The sequence below is a fragment of the Bombus pascuorum genome, chromosome 5 (assembly GCF_905332965.1).
Source record: "Bombus pascuorum chromosome 5, iyBomPasc1.1, whole genome shotgun sequence".
Lineage (NCBI taxonomy): Eukaryota > Metazoa > Arthropoda > Insecta > Hymenoptera > Apidae > Bombus > Bombus pascuorum.
In genome coordinates this window covers 15,509,882-15,528,091 of record NC_083492.1, presented here as the reverse complement: position 1 = coordinate 15,528,091, position 18,210 = coordinate 15,509,882, and the positions used below count along the sequence as shown (strand labels likewise).

The 18,210-nt window shown below is 35.5% G+C and overlaps 1 protein-coding gene and 1 long non-coding RNA gene across 3 annotated transcripts in view; one reads left to right on the top strand and one right to left on the bottom strand.

The window, feature by feature from the left end:
• LOC132906914 (nuclear factor of activated T-cells 5-like) overlaps positions 1–18,210 on the top strand; it is a 57,435-nt gene that overhangs the window by 7,120 nt on the left and 32,105 nt on the right. The window lies entirely within an intron of this gene.
• Positions 7,462–8,171, bottom strand: LOC132906980 (uncharacterized). The gene is made up of 2 exons (XR_009658083.1): positions 7,768–8,171; positions 7,462–7,676 (listed from the first exon to the last, which is right to left on the bottom strand). It is a non-coding gene; the product is annotated as an uncharacterized LOC132906980 (long non-coding RNA).

The following is an 18,210-nucleotide window of genomic DNA, read 5'->3' as shown; positions in this document are numbered from 1 at the left end:
CGAATGAAGAATGTGTTAGTAATCGCGGTCGAACGAGGAGACCGGTTTTCGCGATACGTCGTCTCGCCGCCACGCTACGCTCATAGAATATATCGAATAAATCGCGAATGTGCATGAAATCATCGCGAGAATGCCACCAGGGGGGTAGATTTGCGTCACAAGCGAGCTCCGTTGGATCGTGAGATGATTTGGTTTTTGTGTTTATTTACATATACCCAAGACCAATCAATTTCCTTCTTCTTCCTGTTTTTGCAATTAGACATGCGTAATGCTGCTCGAGATGCATATATTTTTCCTCGGCTCAATCGACCGTCGATCGATGTTATCGTGAGTTTTTATAAAAAGTCGATGTTACGCCGACGTTATTCATGCGAGATTTACGAATAATAACGAATCGACGCGACGATTAAATTATACTCGTTCCCATCAAATGAGAGGTTCCTGGCAAAGTACGCGATGCAAGGGGAATTTCAAGGTAGAATTTCTTGTATGCATTGGACGCTTTTAGCTAGACGTATAGTATAGTTGTATGATAACTATATATATGATATATATATATGATAACTATATATGATAACTATATATATATATATACACATATGTGTGCAAAATATGTATATTACATATATACTGATTACGTAAACATACGGATGAATAGTTGATATAATAGGACTTCTCCATCTACCTATGTGATATTTCTCGCTAATCACGAATCTTTATTTAGATTATTCTATCATTCATTTGTATTCTATGGTTATGCTCTATTACTCTCTGTGTCTATGTACACTCGTAAAAATATGAATTTACATAAACATTTGCAGTCTACTCATATCACGAGCTATCCTCTGTCAGTAAATTTTAAAACGTGTCTCTCTAAAAATACAAGTGGGTATAAAAAGATTTTACATGTATCTACCTATATATCTGTCAGATCAACTACGATTTCCACAGGGTTAAATTCCATTGATAACGCATCGATCCGTGGGCTAAAGGGGATCCGCAATCTATTTGAACTTTTATTGTGAGATTAATAACGCGATTCGCGATAAACTAAACACATAGCACGTATATAGCAATCCTCGAATTCAAACGGATTTTGCTCAGCTTTTTCACATCTGGCCGGATCTCAAAATCTTCCGCGAAAACACTAAGCGCGTTTCACGGACTCGCCAAAATTTCGCACGTCGTGAAGCAGGAATGCATTTGCTGTTTGATTCGTATATATGTCATATGCATATTCAGCTTCATATTTATGTAGCTAAAACAGTTTCTACGATATCCATCGAGCACAAAGCGGAAGTTAAGCTCATTTGCGGTTTCCAGTTTGTTTTTTCTACTTCAACCAGGAAAGTCTGATAATAATAGACTTCTTTCGTGCAATACAAGACGTTAGTGGCCCCTTTAATCCGAGAGCAATCGGTAGTTACTGGGGAAAACCAGTTTCGCGTTGTTCATGAACGATCAACTCACCCTTCGTGTTCCTCTTTCGTATTCGTACAGCGCGTTTCAATCGACCTTGTCGCTACCTTCTTGAAATTCATGCTTCGAGCAAAGAGAAAATATGAAATATCATAATGTCCTCGGGCACTGGTGTTGTTCGAACGGCGACTTTGCTCGGACTACCTCGAAAGATCGCTTTCCGCTTTCGTTCCATTCGAGTGTTAACCAAAATTATTTTAATTAAATTGTCGAATCTTTTGCGGGTATCAATAATTCTAGATAATTTTCATTGTTTCTAATTTCCATTGCAAATATTAGATATCATACTGACACTGGAATTTCTAATTTATGGAAAGGAATCGAATGTAATTAACACGCACTAGAATTTAGAGAATTTAATTCTGTGTGCCATAATGCTAGTTATCAGTTTTTAAGTATCGAAGACCTAATAACGAGTATATCAAAATAATGCAAAGGCGAAAATAATCAAAATAATTAGATTCTGTGTTGCATAGTCAAGTCTTTTAAATATATATTTTATTTGATTATGTTATATTATATTATATATGCACATACACAAACGTATATGACACTTTGTAACACCATATTTGAAGCAATTAGGGGTTACGCTTCTGAACGAAGGAGAATGAACAGCGCGAATGAAATACGACATTGCTTAATGGCTACGTTCTTATGATATCAAACTGAATAATACTGTTAAATATTACTCCAAAACTTAGACTTCGTTGCACTAACCCTTCTATCAAGACTTAACCAGTATACACTCTTCTCTCGCGTTATCAAGAAAATTTAACGTAAAAGCTTGCCTCGCGGTTATGCAATCAGACATTCGAGAGATATTAATACGCTAGATAATTTGCGTATTTCTTCTTTCTTTTTCTTTCTTTTTTTTGTCATTCGTTTAATTCCTGCGTAACGGGATTCAGAGAGGGAATGCTATTTTATTAAAAAAATAACAGTCTACCAACCTACACTATTATGGTTGAGAGCTCTTCGCATAACCATCGTTCGGCTGACTGATAAAAAATTTACGCCGTGTCATGTAACTTGTTACACAAGATTAGCCAGAAGCAAAACGTTTCGCCGCGACGCATTTTCGTCGTAAGGCAACAACGGATCGTCAAGACAGAGATGAAGATGGGTCGTGGTCAAAGTATGTGCTTGACTCGGATTAATAAGGCCAATTGCAGTCGTTAAAAAGACTCGAGTTTTTCTGGCGCTTCGGCAGCAGGCAACGATTAGAGCGTATCTTTCTCGATTCTCCTTAGACATTAATTAATAGAGCGACGATTTCGCTTGATAAATGCGAAGTGAATTATTGAAGTGCTCGTTCGACTTAATTTGCGATAAACGAAGCCGATTCGTACTTCTATCGAGCGACTACATCGTATTTTAATTTCGATGCTTTTATCGTCATTGTCATCGCGTTTAGAACCCTTTCTCTTGTAATAAGTCGATATCTGTCTCTCTCGTACGTTGAACAATTTTTTATATTTCTTTGTACACGATTTTTTTGGTGCTAAAAATTTTATGAGCGACACGGAGAAACTTAGAAAGCAACCAAAAACGAGGAGATCCGAGAAGCAATAAAATTATCACAAATGGAATGCAAAAATTTTATAAAATCAATTTCAACATGCGCAAAAGCAGTTATTCGTACATATAGAAACGTCATAGAATATTTAATAATACAGGTAAATGAAAATTACAATTATCTAATATATATTATTTAGTATTTATCGAAAATCCTAGTAAAGCTAACTTTTAACGCGAGACGATGATTTAAGTATGCTATAAAGCACTCGCACTGAGACATTGGTTCCCTGAAATTAATGGGCTGGCTGAATTCCTGTAAGGTTAAGTAGCCGAGTAGATTTTCAGGATTTTCGACTGCCTTGGCATTCGATGTTAACGCGTTTGGTTTGGAAAGCTCGCCGTTTGGAATCGTCGAAAGTCGATTTTTGTTGTTTCTTATAGTTCCGTGATTTAACGTGCACGTTAATTTCGACACGTGTCTGTCGTTTTGATCTTAGAGATATTTTGCGCTGTCATCGTAGTAACAGTTATACATATGTATGAAGATAATTGGATATGGGAACAGTGAGAGAAAAGGATAAAAGATAGGATGAGCAGAGTGATTCACAGGTATTGCTATTTAACAACATTAATAAATGTTAACTCGTCCAAGGATCTTTTTCTTGATTGTAAATTAGGAGAATATGAAGGAGCAGTTGATACAATTTTTGCATCACTGTGTCTGCCACGCATTTGTATTTCGACGTTCGATCTTTTGAAGTCTACAGAACAGAAGAAAATCCATTAGCTGCTATTTTTAACAGAAGACGTGTGATTTACACAAACATCATGGTATGTAATATATATGTCCAAGTATATTTGTATAATATCTGAAATATACAGGGTGAACCATGCCATTGGACCGGGTCGTAGCTCGGATTTCGTTGAAAATAAAAAGAATTTGCAGAGAGAAAAATCGAATGGCATGCTAAGATTTATGTTCATAGCTACTCTTCTTTTTATGCAACGACTTAGCATGCACGAGGAAAGTGCAATTGCGCCGTTCTTTTTAAATGGAACTCTATAACTTGTTATTAACCATTCGATGCATCTTTCAATTCTCTAGGAAAAAGTATTAAGCTACTTGGATCGAAAAATGCCTAGTTTAAAAGACATTTGATTTTCGTTCCGTTAAAAAAATTTATTATATAGAATACAAGAAAAATATAAACACTTTACGTTTGTCCTTGTTTATCACACGCTAAGTTCTACAAAACTGCAATTAAAATACCTTTTAAAGTAAATATTTTTCGACCCAAGTACCTTAACACTTCTTTGTAGAATATTAAAAAATGCATCGAATGGTTAATAGAAAATTATCGAGTTGCATTTAGAAAAAGGAGTGGAATTATACTTTTCCGGTATATCGAAGCATACTAAAAAAAGCGAGTAAAACCCGCGAACATGGATCTTATCGTGCTATTCAATTTTTCTCTGTACGTTTTTCCTCTGTTCTCGACGAAATCGGAGCTACAGCCGGGTCCAGTAACGTGGTTCATTCTATATAGATATATACACGGCCTTCAAATCAGATACAATAAAGACTGCAGAAATTAGCATGGCCTACTAGTAATAAGAGGAGTTAGATTCGTCAAAAAACAGACATCAACTCGATAGGCGCGTGACTAGATTCATTAAGAATACGTGAAACATAACAACATTCGTGCTGATAATTCGACAGACGTCGCAACATCGTAACGATTCTGAATAGGAAAACGACGATAACGGGAATAAACTGTGTGGTAGTTAATAGAAATTCGTTCCTAATCGATCGTCAAGGTCGTTAACATATCCTACTCTTAAGAATAATTGTCTACCAACTGCGATAAGTCGTCTGACGAGACGGTGCTTACCATTGACTGTGATAGACCTGGGTCACCGACTCTCCTATATACGATTGACGTCGAAAGAAGCATTAAACGACAAGAGTATAGCAATCTCAAGGTCGTTTTCGATATCGTTTCGAAACGCTACCTGTGCAGGTAGAAAAATTTATTTCGAGTCGAGCTTCGATGCAAAAGAAACTTTTTTCGAAAATTTAAGGTACATCGCGTTATCAGCTCTATCGTTAATTATAATAGAGTCCGCCTTATGTAAACTAGTAGACAGACAATATTATTGGGACAATGAAATTTCCGAATAACATAACAATCATTTTTCTGATACGAAATTCCATTTATTCAAATACAGATTAAGATTAATCGATAGATTCCTTAAATATTTACGTATCCAATATCTTTTTGATTGCTAAGTTACATAATTTTGTCAACATAGGTAAGTGCATGGAGTTACATTCTTGTCATACTTCGAACCATCCAAGCTGTTTTTCAAATGCCACGAGTGCCTCTACGTAACAAGGCGCTTCTCCATCAGCATTTTCGTTTGCTGTTTGCACTTGTATAAAATTGTCATTATTATCATCTTTATCGCAATGAAACCATTTCGTTACATCGGTACATTTAAGGTTTTCCTACCGTCGCCAGCATCTGCTGAGAATCTACGTGCTTTAGATAATTTTTGATATCGTGTTCTTGTTCTCTAATATTTGCGATTATGGCTTTCTCGACATTGCGTGTTTTTACTAATTTTGTCGCGCTTATGTCACTTCCGGGATTTTTTAATTAAGTCGTATTTTGTTTCGATAGTTGGAAAGAAATTCTTGTAATCAGGATTTACTCAATCGAACGAAAGAAAAAGAATATATCTGATAAAGAAACAGTATACATTTGGAAAAAGATATCCGTTACTGGCATATATTACATTCGCATAATAACAGACGTTTATAACGGGTGTTGGGATAAGGGAGGCTCTACTACATTGCTAATTCTGAAACTAAAGATTCTTGGAGGCAAACATGGATCTGTTTCTGATCCATATCGAACATTTGGATTCTAAAATTGTTGAAGAAGTATACTTTGTAGACTTTCGATAATCGAATAAAAAATTCTCAAATTTGCTTGGCAAATATTTGCACGAAGAAGGTAGAGGTGCCTTCCCTTTCGATCAAAAGGGTCTAATTTCTTCGATCAAGTATTCAAATACTACGAGATATTATTCAAACGTTCAAACATAGATTCTGAATATAGAGAAGCTTTGTTCTCGAACATTGATCCATCGAGAAACACGTGGCTTTTTTTAGTCTTGGCCTGTTAAAAGAAGCAATGAGTGTATCGTGCACCGGTCGTGTATTAATTAACATTTTACATAACATAAAGTCTGTTAACGTGTCGTAACAAATCGACGCGATGAGCTTCTGGCCTGGGAATGATTACGAAACACGTTTAAATGTATTGCTGGCTGTTAATTTACGGTCAGGGGATGTTTCGACATTGATCAGCTTTCGATGGTGTTTTCATTATCGATGTGACAAAACCTCGACTTCGAGATTCTTTCTACACATTTTTATCAAAAATTGATAGATTCATTATTATTATTATTAAATAAGTAATATTATTATACTAATTATTAAATACGTATGTACGATTCATAAATATACACTAATAAATTACAATTACAAAATTAATTAATTACATTTTAATAAATAAATACATCGCATTCATGCTGTTGGTGTGGTACCAACATTTTTTATACAAAATCTAATTAACTATCGTACGACTGTCTCAATTCTCGAAGTTGCCGTACTATCAAACAACCCCTTGGCTGATTACTTGCCATGGATGGTGGCCAAAATGTCTTTTGGCAGACTGTCATAAATCGTTCCTAGCGAACTATGAACGCTTATTGGTAGTTCCATTTCGGTCCCATCTACTTTACGTAGATTCCTGAATGTATTTGCGAATTCAGACGACAGGTTGCCGGGAATTAATGGATGTTATCGCATTGCTTAATTAATTTTGCTTCGATGAGTTTGAACGTACGAAAAAGTAATCTCATTTCGCTTCACTTGCTCCGAACACTAGGGCTAATCTGCTCTGCATCGTGCTTATCCAAAAATCGCTTTTTTTTGTTATCTTTACACGGTCCTTGAATCACGTGTCGTGTGTTTCGTTTGATTGGCAGGTGGGCACTCCGTCTTATAACTTCATATAGCGAATCGTTGTCGTGTGATAGTTCAGGTACGTATAGACGTAGCACTGGTGAGATGTTACCTTTAGATGACGATAGATCAGGTATGTACCCGTATATCGTGCGTATAGAATAACAGCAGTGGAAGAATCGATGTTTTCCAAGTTAAATGGAACTAAAGCGAATTACGGTTCAAAAGTGTCTTGACGAATCGGTGATTTTATATATGTAACGAAAATCGAATTAACTTGTTAATTGGACCGTTTTATAATCAGCGTGTTAAAAATCAATAAAGATCAGATGAGTTGATAAAAAAAATTAAGAGAGACAAATCAGAAGGTTACGAGATCTTGGGATTAAAACAAGGACAAGTATATACATTACACATATTGTAACAAGTTTATTTTACATACTTCACTTTATTTTAAGCTTATTTTATTTTGCATAGTTTCTATATCCTTGCATGTTGCGTACAGTTTTGCACCTTCATGTTTTCCATAAACATTTACAGTCTACCTATTATTGTACAGTTATTAAATTAGTATCCATGATAATTAGTCTGTCTGGCTTTATTCTGGCCATGGAATATCGTATTATGTTACAGAGTTAATATACTAAAATGGAAAAATGACAAATGGATGTGGATTAAACATAGAAAAATTGTTGCTTTCTTTAAATATGAAATAAAATCATGCAGCTACTTACATACACATATATTTCGATCTGTTATTTTTCCACTTGTCTCAGCTCGATTATTATTGCTTCGTCGCATCATCGAAGAATCATCAAAATGTACTTTGAGTCCACAATTAATTAAACGAGTTCTCGTTTCTCATCGAATGTATTTCCTGCATAGATATCAGCTTGGTAAAACGAAGAAGAATCATCGAAATGTTCTTTGAGTTTGCAGTTAGTGGGATCGGAAGTGTGGTTGGATGACAGCGTTCTCTGCGAAAGAAGGTCGGCAGATAATAACTAATACTAACGACGCCGACACTGCTGCTTTTCTAGTCTCACACGTGACTTCTGTTCGCGACCGTTAATCTCTATTTGCACCGTCTCGTTTCGCCGATAACTTATGCAAATGTAAAGATGTTGGGTGCGGAACACTCAACGATGAATCGAATATTTCGAAATGAAAACAGTGAAAAACGATCGATAAGTCGTTTTCCGGTTGAATCGCATCGGCGCGCGTCGAAAATCTTGCAACAGAATGATGTTTCTTGGAACGATTGCAACAACGATCGTCGAATCCATTATCGCGGGCAATTAAGTTGCGTTCAAGGCGGAAATAACTTAACGTGGCATGATTACACGTTTAATTGCGAATTTTTCTCCGGCGCTACCAGAAAACAATCCGATGCTTACGAAATAATACGCGCCAGAAATCAGCGAAGAGAGTTATCTACGTGTCTCGTTCTTCTTTATTTTTCTGCTTTTAATTTAATTAGATGCTTGTAATTTACTTGAATATTATAACTCGAATCGTAGCATAAATTTCGCTTTCTTATTTAAAGAGAATAATTGTAATTTATTCTACATTAAGTTGTCCGATAAGTTTCTTCCGTTTTATGAGGAAATAATAGATGCACAACGTTTTTTGTTTTATATCATTTTTTCGAATTACGTACGATCCATTTTGTTCTGTTGAGATAAACACCGCGATATTTCAAACACTTGGTTTCACATTTGTATCAAGGTGCACTGTTGTAAAAACACGTTTGCGAAAGAAAAACACTTTCAGGACAACCTAATACTTGTCGTTTGAAAAAGAACCTAATTTTATTTTATGATTTCTATGGTGCCATCCATTATCCAACATACGTTTACCAGCTAATATTCGTATATTCCATTTATAGCATAATAAATCCCAGGTAAAGGAAAAAGAATATATTTGTGGAAAATGTAACAAAAAATTCTTCTTGTATGTTGGGATTAGTTAGATGTTCGCGATATAAGTTCCCAGCGTTTTTCTCATAAGCGATAAGCATAAAAAATACACGAAGGTGCAAAAATACAAATGGCTCAAAGTGAACTGCATATTCACTATGATATCTTTTTTGCAAGTGCAAAAATGCGTGTGCCTTTTGTAGCTGCGCTATTTTTCTTTTTTTTTTTTTTTAATGACTTTTGTCATTCTACAAAAAGAGAAGTATTAGGGTAACTTGGTGAAAAATTGGTTAGTTTAAAAGATATTGTAACTTAAATTTTATAGAATTTATCATATGTAACACAAAGGAAATATAAATACAATAGTACTGTGTTACGTCTTTTCTCATTTTCCATATGATATTTTTGCAAAATTGTAGTTAAAAGTCTTTTAAACTAATCGTTCTTCGATCATGTTACACTAATACGTTCTTCGTAGAATAGCGAAAAAATTCGATGTATGAAAAAAAAAGGGGATTTCCATTAAAAAAAAACATAACGCAGCTGCAAAATGCACATGCATTTTTGCACTTGCGAAAAAGATATTATACTGAATATGTAATTCATTTTCAACCATTCATGTTTTACCTTTTTCATTTTTTCTCGTATCTATCGTTAACGAGAAAAACGCTGGCAACTAATGGCGTGTAAATCATGTACATAGCTCGTATCGTTCGTATAACTTATACGATATTGTAGAAATAAATAAAATATGATTCTGGTAATTAGTCAGAGTACTTTGACTTGCTAAAAGGCAACACGCATTCTTCGATTAAATGACAGGAAAAAAGTGGATAGGATTCTCTGTTAGCGCGGTGTTCGAGTATCACAGGTGAAAGGTGAGATCCCTGCAGAGTTTCGCGAAAACATGAAGATTAATTGATTGCAGAACTTGTTGCTTTGTCACTTTATTAATTATTTTCTAGAAAAACGATAGATCATGATGAACTTGTGAATTTATCAACGTCACAATGTAATAAACGCACGTCTCTTGATTTGTTCAAACTCAGTTCACGAAGGAAATATACTTCGGAAATCTAAGATTCAAAGTATTTGCAAACGATTGCTGATCCTCAAAACTTTCATAGTTAATCAGTTGCAGTCCTGTAATTTTTATTTCTAAAAGTTCACTATGTTAATTATTTTGTAACTTAAATTTCTGAGTTTTTGTTACTTTTCAATCTTAATATCGATCTGTGTGCAGGAGGTTTCGCATGAAAATTAATTTAAAAAGATAGCATAGGAAAGTTAGAGAGAAAGGACTTCGCCAAGTAGAAGATCGCGAAAAAGGGGAAAGTAAAGTCCGCGTCGAAGTCGAGCGATTGATCGACCTTTGGGTCATTTCGATTCAACACGAAGTAATTTTAGCACTTGCCAAGAATCCAATATGCAGTCTGAAAGACTGAGAAAGAGAATATCACTATCTGTTCCGTGGACTATTGTTTTCGTTATCAGTGAAGCTCGCGAGCTTCGATGAACGCGCGACAGTGTAAGAACCGCGGAGCGATAGCAGGCCGTTCCACCTAACGATAAATCCTCTGGAGTCCAGTTCGAGAAAAGCGCGACTATTTAATGCTCGTACGGATCAAGAAGCCTGAGCGAATGACCCGTAATAATTTTGCCTCGATTATTTATTGTTTCCGCGGCTGCTGCGTCGACGAAACAGAGAGGCCGACGTACGCTCGCCTTCGAACAATATGGAAGTCATTGCTTCTTTATTTTCTTTAATTCGTATTAAACAAATTTTTTTAGTCATAAAACAGAATTACCAAGCTTACGGATATCGAAAAATTATTTTGAAAGGATTTTATAATTAAATGCTCGTTATTGCGTAACATGGAACACTTGCGATCTTTGCACACTGTATTTGTTGGCTTTTCTATCCGTTTAATTTATTTTAAACGATGTTATATTATAATGTATGAAAGTTTTTCAGGAATCGTCGAGGAACACGTTTTACCAAATAGGAAAGGTGACAAGGCGGTTTTAATTTACTTGCTAAGGTTGATCGATTAAGAGACTTTTTTGTCAAGTAAACAGATGACATATTGAGTGTTTATGTTATTTACTGACAACTTGATCAATAATGTATTTTCTAAGAAATAATTGGTATAGTTAGATATTCATTAAAATGCAAATTAGAACGAAGTAGTTCAAATAATTGAAGTTATTGCGTATTTTATCACAAAGTTGTTTGAAATTGGAGTACTTTCCTGAAGTTGTTTGAAGCTGTACTACTTTCTTGGATATATTTTATAGCTATTATACAAGAGCCCAATAAATGTCATCACCGCGACACACGTACTGTAATTCAGGTAATCGCTATTGCTATTTGCGAAAAGATAGCAGTGGCGGGATTATCTGCCGTGGCGTTGTACAACCGCGACGAGAACTCTTTTCAGACTGATATTCGGTGAACAATGAGTGGCATATCAGTTTTCTGTGCCTGGGGGCTTGTGACAGATTTTCGACAGTGATTCGTCGAGAATCCGAGCCGCTTTTGATAACTGCCACATCCAACTGTGCTAAATTTAAAGAAATGAAACGAACGAAAAATGTACTACCTCCTTTTTAATATAACAGAAATTCTCAACCACATAACGTAGGTACTGAAATTAATTAACCAATAAAATTCGCGTTACATCAGCTTAATCACTGCCATATACAATTGCGTTAAATTTAAGAAAAAGGAAGGGAAATATACTAGCCTTCTGCGATCTAACAAAATAAATTCAATTACGTAACATACTCAAATTAATTAATCGATTAATTTTCATCGTACCATACAGAGTCAGAGAACAGAAAGGAAAGAAAGGAATTTATTATAACGAGAAATCTCTTTCATTGCGTGTTTAATTCAGTTGCAAACCAAGATATCAATACCAAAATAATTCGCTTTCGAATCAACTGCTTTCGGTCGAAGCGTTCATGATCTGCCCTGATCGCTCTTTTTCGGTTAGCTCGATTGAATCGGCGAGCAAAATTTGAAAGAATACGTACGGTTTATCGTTTGAAAACGATTTATTGGCAGCATTGTATCGATAACGATTATTGACAGGCTAAACAGACTCGTTTGGCGGATTTATGGGCTGTCCTATCACCTCGTGCAGTTCACAAGGCATGTAGATACACTACGAACGATTATAATGACGCAGATGCGTCGATGACAAATTCTGGGTATGATCTTAATGCAAAAGTTGTTTATTCTAATAATTAATGATACCGCTTTTGATAACGTTCGTGGTATACTGTCTCGGTAAAAGGTAGAGTACTTAGGTAGAGGAGAGGTAAGAGTACTATTGCTCTGTTGTTGATCTCGTGTAACGACGATGATGGTGTCATACGTACACAGTCATCGAGTCCCGTTTTTGGTGAACGCGTTGAAGCATAGTTAATACTATGACGACTGGTGACGTTAAAAAATTCGAATCCTCTCTGCTCCGAAGATTTTTTAGCTTGTAATATCGCTTATTACATATTTCTATCCACTTACTTTTTATATATCCAAGATCATCGAGTTTCTTTAGGAATATAGAAAAAATGATATTTTGTTAATTCTCGATGGAAACAGCCGGCCATTAGTGAAAGTTGCATTGGAAACTATATCGGGTTGTCATTAGTGTTAAGCCGTAACAGAGAGAAGAGCGATGATAAATAAGCGCGACGGGTCATCGTCCACTGGGAGACGAGATTTATGTTCAACGAGCCGAACGAGACTGCCGATCGTTCCTCTTCGAGCACACTCACGCGCGAAATCTCGCGCGTCCCTGTGATCGTGCTGGCGTCATCGCAACCCCTTTTGGATCTATGGCTTCGTTACGGATCGGGAACGTGCTTTTCCTACCCCGCGTGCATCCACCACCCCTTCCGTTTTAGATTCGTCGCTTCCGCGATGGTTTCTTTCGGGTTTCGTTTCTGCGTTTGACCATTCCTCTGAGGATTCTTGATTAATAGGATGGTGTTGGTTAATTTGGGCTCCCTGGTTTCGTAGAATGGAAGTTGTGGAGAATCGAGCTTATAATTGGTTTCTTTTATTTAGATTGAATATAGGATTGGTGAATTGGATTGGAAAATTAATAGTTGTCGAGGATACGTTGATCTTTAAGAAAATACGATAGAAATTTGAAAGCAAAAATTTAAAAGCTTTTATCGAATTGAATCTTTGGATCGACGATTATTATTACGATTGTTATCGCACATGTATTCAGCTCTACTTTAATAAAGTGGAGCTTATAACGTTATAATCGGCTTCTCTCCTTTATCGGATTGAATTTTCAACTATCATTGTTGCAGGTTGAAGTTGATACTCGATGTCGAGGTTATATCGATTAGTTTTCTGTTTCCTTCGCATGATTGAAGGGTCCTGAAGGTTTCTTTCTTTTCTCCAATATTTGCCCGACCTTCGAACAGCAGGGTGGGGTCGATCTTATCCTGGCCAAAAAGCTTACACTCTAAGTGTACATTCTATCTGACCAGAAACGTTTTATCGTATTTGCTCCGAAAAGTATAAAGTTCGTTGTAAAACGTTGCTAACTAACTATTACGCTCTATCTTTAATTACTATCAATTTAGATAAAACAGCTTGAAATAGAAACGTGAATCATATTATTTTCCTAAATGAACTGAGTCACTAGGATCTTATTGAACAAATACCTTAAGCGACTAATGTATTAAAAAAATGATTACTTCACAAATATCGTCAGTTAAAATCTTCTAACACATTCGTATACAAATAATCCTACGTGAAATAAGCTATTTACCGGCTTTTGTTAATGATTTACGGCTAATCTCTATTCCAAAAGGAGAACGCGTAATCCGCATGTGTCGCAAGAAATCATTAAAAGTGCAAAGTCTTTTATATTCAAATCTGTCGCTTTCGTTACAAGACAGTGTGTGTATATGCCAATTTCATTCGACATCATTACGTTCACGTGTGCTTTACGCTTGCGTCACGCTTTTACACGAGTGCACGCGACTTTTACACAGCATTTGCATGCGAGGCCGTGGGCGCGTGTGCACACGTTTCATTGTCACGAGATCGAGTCGGTTTCGGATGGAAATCCGGAAATCTTATGTTATGTTAGTCTGACATCTTTTATTTTTCATACAATTTTGCCATTTCGTATACTGATTACCAATTTTATATTGCGCTTGAATTTCTTTCCTCTTCGAATTTCTACTTTTATCGTAATTGTATATTGTAGTAGATGCATTAATGAACAATTCAGATCGTTTTTGTAATTTCTTAAATTTAACACAGTAGATAAATAAAATAAAAGTTGCACACGAAGGATTTAGTTTATTTACAGAGTATAAGAGAATGTAAAATTGAAAAAAATGCAAAAATTCTGTTTTTATCTCTCTAAATGATCGTTATAATAGATCTTGCCTTTTGTAGAGAACTTGAAAAGATTCTTGTAAATTCTTTTTACAACCTACGGAAACGACAAATGGCTTATTTTTTACGTAGCTCTTGAATACACGTTTTTTGCCTCAAAGGAATGGTAGCGGTAATAGGAACAACTGCGGTTTCGCCAAGTTAAAGTTATGCCGCAAATAACATCCTATCTGAAAACAATTATTTACGATTATCGACAAAGTCTCAAACATGTCGACAGAAACAGACAAACACGCTTCTGCGTCCAATGTACGTTGGACTTCATTGTATCTACATAGTCAGTCTCTGTTTCAATAGTTGCACTGTTGCGCATTGTATTAATATTTTTTCATTTGCATACGAGAATATCTGATCGTGATTCTACTTTGCGTCTTGTTATACGATCGTCAAGTACAACGATTAACAAATAGAGATTTTCTTTCGAAGATTCAAATGGCGATACCTATTAGGTTGTCCGAAAAGTGTCTTTCTTTTACAGACACGTCTTTTATAATAACGCATCTTTATACAAACATGAAACTGATAGAACAAAATGGATCATACGTAATTCGATAAAATAATATAAAACGGAAAATGTTGTGCATCCATTTTTTCCTTATAAAATGAAAGAAACTTTTCGACGATCTAATATTTTATTTTCAAATTTACGAAGAAACAACTAATGAAAATCTAATAAATTACATTTCACGCCCTTTAGAAAAATAATTTTAAAATTTAATAAATAGCGAAACAATCTCACATCGAACCTGCCTTTTTGTTTGATTTTGGAATTAAATATGTGATTTACTCAAATACCTTTCTATCAACAAAATCAATAAATTCAGTAAAAATGGATTTATCATTCCCATGGTGGTCTTCATTTATGGCATATCGTAACAAAAGAGTACCAAAATTAATCTAAAAAATTAATCCATAATATTGTGGCGTGTAGTAATCTCGTCCCACAATTGTTTCACTATTGTCTTTACAACAATTTTATTGTATAGTATCGTTCAAACCAGTTATTATGCAATCGTTTGACCGTTTGACGCGGTTTTTTTCACGGATTTGTCACAACAACTTATTAGTAATCACCGATTAAGCATTTTGTACGAAGCATCACTCGAATAATATTACTCGGAAATATTTTATCTTGTGGCTCGTTATTAATAGAGTTTGTCTATTCCAAGTGTCCATGCACCACTCATGCTATAAATACGATATTTATATCGCGAATCGCGGGTGCGAAACGCTGAACAGACAAACAGAAGAGACTTCAATTAATATAAACGTTTGATATTCGAGTAATAACAACACGGGTGTTATGCAATTTGGGTAAAAATATAGGGCTACTCTGAAAATCGTATCGTTGCGAGTAAACACAGCATACGCGTTTCATCTCATGCATATTACGCACCGGTATAATCGTTCTAATCGCTCGTAACGATCGGATTATGAGATTAATCGTCGCATTCAGGATAATGGCTGCGGGAACTGCCACGTAATATTCGTTGAGTTTTGTTCGAAGAACAAAGCTCTAAAGATTTTTCAAGTAACAACCTAACCAAGGAATGACAATGCAGTAGTATAGTAGAGTTACATTTATCTGAGCTCCATTCATAGTAACGAGCACGCAAATATACTAAATTTGATTTAATTATTACTCAAAAACGAATCTGAAATCTGTTTTGCTATAACGTTTGAAAATACAAGGATATTCTTAGATCCTATATTATAAAAAGAAAATGCAAATTTTCATAATAAACATAATTGAATTTACGAGTATTTCCCTGTTCTCAGTTTCATCACTATGCATGATATTTGTTAGTGATTTGTATTCGACTACAATGTACGATTATGGAGAAAAATGTTATGTACTTGAATGACCAATTTAGTGCAAATTGACTTAAACTTTTGCAGACTTCGTATGTTTACTACGTTTTGTGTTGTGATATGTAATACTAGTTTTTCCTAGCAGACTACTGTAATTTATTGCTGTTTTGCTCTGTGTGAAGTCGTAGAACGTTCATAAATATTTAATGGTACGAAGAACATTGTTTTACACTTTTTTGCAGCTACTGCCTGTTTTATTACCTTTATCTATTGTTAGACAACGTAGTTGAATGCCATTGTAAACTTGTTCACTGCAGACTTTGACCTTAATCTATACCATTTAAAATTCTCCTTCGCTATAAAGCTTGATAAATGAAGATAAAAAATTGATATACAAGGCTCTCATTTTTAAATATAATATGTACAACATCGTCGCTTTTTCCTCTCTTTCAATTTACACAGTTGATCAGTATACCTTTTAAGAAAGGACAAGTAAAGAGAGAAGAATATTTTTATTAATTGATATTTTTCAACAGCAGCTGAGATAATTAATTACATAGCGTGAAGGTTAAATGACTGATTAAATTCACTTATTTACACGTGACAACCTACTGCTTGATTGAGAAATTATAAAAAATAGGAACGATCAATGAATCTGTTGTCCCTCAATAAATTTATATAAGTTGCGGGATATAATTAGAAAATTACTCATTTGATCAAAAATATTAACTTTATCATCGTCCTTCGTATCGTTTACATCTGTACAGGTAACCAGCTGTTAGTTCTTACGTGTTTTGTCTTTGTCGTGAGTATTACAGCGGGTGTCGAGTTCCTTGACGTCACGATCGATGCCAGAAATTGTGCCGCGTTTATGCCTGCACACTAATTGATCGCGTCAGCCTGCCGATTATCTAATCATGTTCAGCCGTGCTTCCTCGAGCAAGACGGCGATCTTCGCGCTGTCATTTGCCGAGCCTCTGAACAATCGCACATACACACTACTCTTCGATGACTCGTTCGAGTGAACGCGAATCCATTCCGCTCTAAACAACACCTGTTGAAGGCTACCGATTCTTCACAATTCTTTTTTTATTGAAGCAACTGGAATCACCATCTAGAGAATATTTTATAGTGCATCGTATATCATACATTGTCAAACAAGTTACAATTGCAAATTAGTTGACATTATTTCCTTATTCTATGTTATAGTTTTTTGTTTCTTTTAAACGCATAACGTTATAGTAGATTTACAAAGTAGAACACTAAACGCTGATGCAGAAGAGAAGTTAAGTTCCCGTGATGATTTAATTAATTTGGATCTATATTCTGGGTTATCTTTTTTATGAAGGATTATTTGTTCTGAATTTTTCGGGACCCTGGAATCTTTGCAATTTAATTTCTAGGAATAATAATGACGTTACGAATAATAATAATAACGAAGTAGAAAGACATTGAAAAATGACTGGGATTCAATTTATTCGAACAAGGACACCGGCAGTCGCTATTGTACAACAAGCGGCGTTATTCGTTAAGTGTTATCAATTCGCGATGCAATTTAAACGGCAACCAGTATTTCTTGTTTCAATCTCGTTTCCTTGCTCGTTGAAACGGCCATGTTTATAGCCAGATCCGTCGCGACGGATTTTGCAATGGATCGCGGTCTGTAAATGAGGATTGTTGTTGCGAAATGGAAAAAAGATATTGGTATGATGTCGTTACGTAAAATTAGAATGTCCTCACGAGCTGGTCTCGTCGTAGATTATGCCGATGACGATCTGGAAATGGAGCATGCCGCCACGTGTTCCTTCACATTTTAATTTGCATACATCCTGCCGTTGCTTTTCATTCATATTGTTTCTCGTATCTGTATATGTTGTACCAGACGTATCGCTTTGCGTATATGTGTCGTATTCTCATATCGGTTTATCGTCCGATTTTTCTTCTAATTCGATACTCCTGACAACAACGATCGAGCCTCCATCGAGCAAAGATCAAGAAACATACGGAAC